The sequence below is a fragment of the Chiloscyllium plagiosum genome, unplaced genomic scaffold (assembly GCF_004010195.1).
Source record: "Chiloscyllium plagiosum isolate BGI_BamShark_2017 unplaced genomic scaffold, ASM401019v2 scaf_47260, whole genome shotgun sequence".
Classification (NCBI taxonomy): domain Eukaryota; kingdom Metazoa; phylum Chordata; class Chondrichthyes; order Orectolobiformes; family Hemiscylliidae; genus Chiloscyllium; species Chiloscyllium plagiosum.
Window position 1 is genome coordinate 9,638 of NW_025206370.1, and position 1,909 is coordinate 11,546.

Genomic DNA, 1,909 nt, shown 5'->3' on the forward strand with positions numbered 1-1,909 from the left:
CACGGGGAGTGGGGGGAGAATGGGGGACTCGCTCCCACGGGGAGTGGGGGGAGAATGGGGGACTCGCTCCCACGGGGAGTGGGGGGGGGGGGGAGAATGGGGGACTCGCTCCCACGGGGAGTCGGGGGGGGGGGGGAATGGGAAATGGAACAAATGGGCTGAATGTCCTTGTGTGCTGTCGGAGTGGAATTCAATCTCTCATCTCGCTCCTGCAGGACCTCGATCGCTCTGGAGGACTGGAAAATGGCCGTCAACTGTTTTCAGGAGTGCCATCTTTTAGATTAAATTTCGTGGCCTACCTCTCTCCGAGCAGCGATTACCGAACTGTTCCTAATTGACCTCGCCCCCCACCTCCCCCCCAGGAGGAGGGGAACAACGTCCTGTTAAATCTCCCATGACGCCTCGGCAGAACTGCGATCACTCCGTCAGGGCCCCAGCCCTGCGACGCGGCCACCCACTCGAAGCCCTGGGGGCCTGCGGCCTTCCGTGGACCCGAAGCCTGGAACCTGTCAGCCTGCATCCACGGTAACTGTCCGTTTGACCCAAATCCCGGTCCCCGTGGAGGCTGAGGTCGGGGAGGTGACAATGAAGCCTTTCCATGCAGGCCCGACGGGTTTGCGAGGGGAGCGTTGAAGCCTTTCCGTGGAGGCCCGGGGAGTTTGGGACAGTTCAGGGCTGCCAACTCCTTGCGGTTCGAGGCCTAGCGTGAGGTTCACACCCTCATTAGAACTCAGAACGCCCGGCACATTCTGTTACTCACAGAATCGGGGGGACAATAGACTCTGACGGGGCAGACAGATGTGGTGAGGCCTGTGAATGTATTTGCACTTTCTGAACATTTCTTGACAAATAAAACATGTCAACATTCGAATGAAGTTGACCAATCTGCTCTGACTGACTGATGGGAAATGTGGCCCTCGTCCTGAACCTGTTTGGGCCAGTCCATCGGTTGGAAAACGTTTGAAGGGTTTGTTATGACGGCAGAACTTCATATCAGATTTGCAGATGTTAACGCTGTTGTCCTCTCTCCATGGATGCTGACAGAACCTGCTGAGTTTCTCCAGCGATCTCTGTCCGTGTTTCTCTCTGCGTTCACGGTGTTAAATTATCCGACTCACTCTGCCCTTGGGAATGTTTGATGATGGGGACAGTGCAGAGGGAGCTTTACTCTGTATCTAACCCCGTGCTGTCCCTGTCCCTGGGATGGGGGGGACAGTGTAGAGGGAGCTTTACTCTGTATCTAACCCCGTGCTGTCCCTGTCCCTGGGATGGGGGGGGACAGTGTAGAGAGAGCTTTACTCTGTATCTAACCCCGTGCAGTCCCTGTCCCTGGGATGGGGGTACAGTGTAAAGGGAGCTTTACTCTGTATCTAACCCCCGTGCTGTCCCTGTCCCTGGGATGGGGGGGACAGTGTAGAGGGAGCTTTACTCTGTATCTCACCCCGTCCTGTCCCTGTCCCTGGGATAGAGGGGGACAGTGTAGAGAGAGCTTTACTCTGTATCTAACCCCTGTGCTGTCCCGGTACCTGGGATGGAGGGGGACAGTGTAGAGCGAGCTTTACTCTGTATCTAACCCCGTGCTGTCCCTGTCCCTGGGATGGAGGGGGACAGTGTAGAGGGAGCTTTACTCTGTATCTAACCTCGTGCTGCCCCTGTCCCTGGGATGGAGGGGAACAGTGTAGAGGGAGCTTTACTCTGTATCTAACCCTGTACTGTCCCTGTCCCTGGGATGGGGGTGACAGTGTAGAGGGAGCTTTACTCTGTATCTAACCCCGTACTGTCCCTGTCCCTGGGAGTGTTTGACAAGGGGGAGGGGGTGACACTACAGAATGAAGACACTGGGTGGCAGCAGAGTGCAGTATTTAAGGGCGTATCTGAAACTTGCCCCTGTCCCAGAGCACATGACCCG

At 56.5% G+C, this 1,909-nt stretch overlaps 1 long non-coding RNA gene across 1 annotated transcript in view; it reads left to right on the top strand.

The window, feature by feature from the left end:
* Window positions 1-868, top strand: part of LOC122546510 — a 4,277-nt gene extending 3,409 nt beyond the window's left edge. Inside the window, exon 3 of the long non-coding RNA XR_006310762.1 lies at window positions 216-868. This is a non-coding gene — a long non-coding RNA (uncharacterized LOC122546510). The remainder of the gene's footprint in view (window positions 1-215) is intronic.
* Window positions 869-1,909: the final 1,041 nt, after the last annotated feature.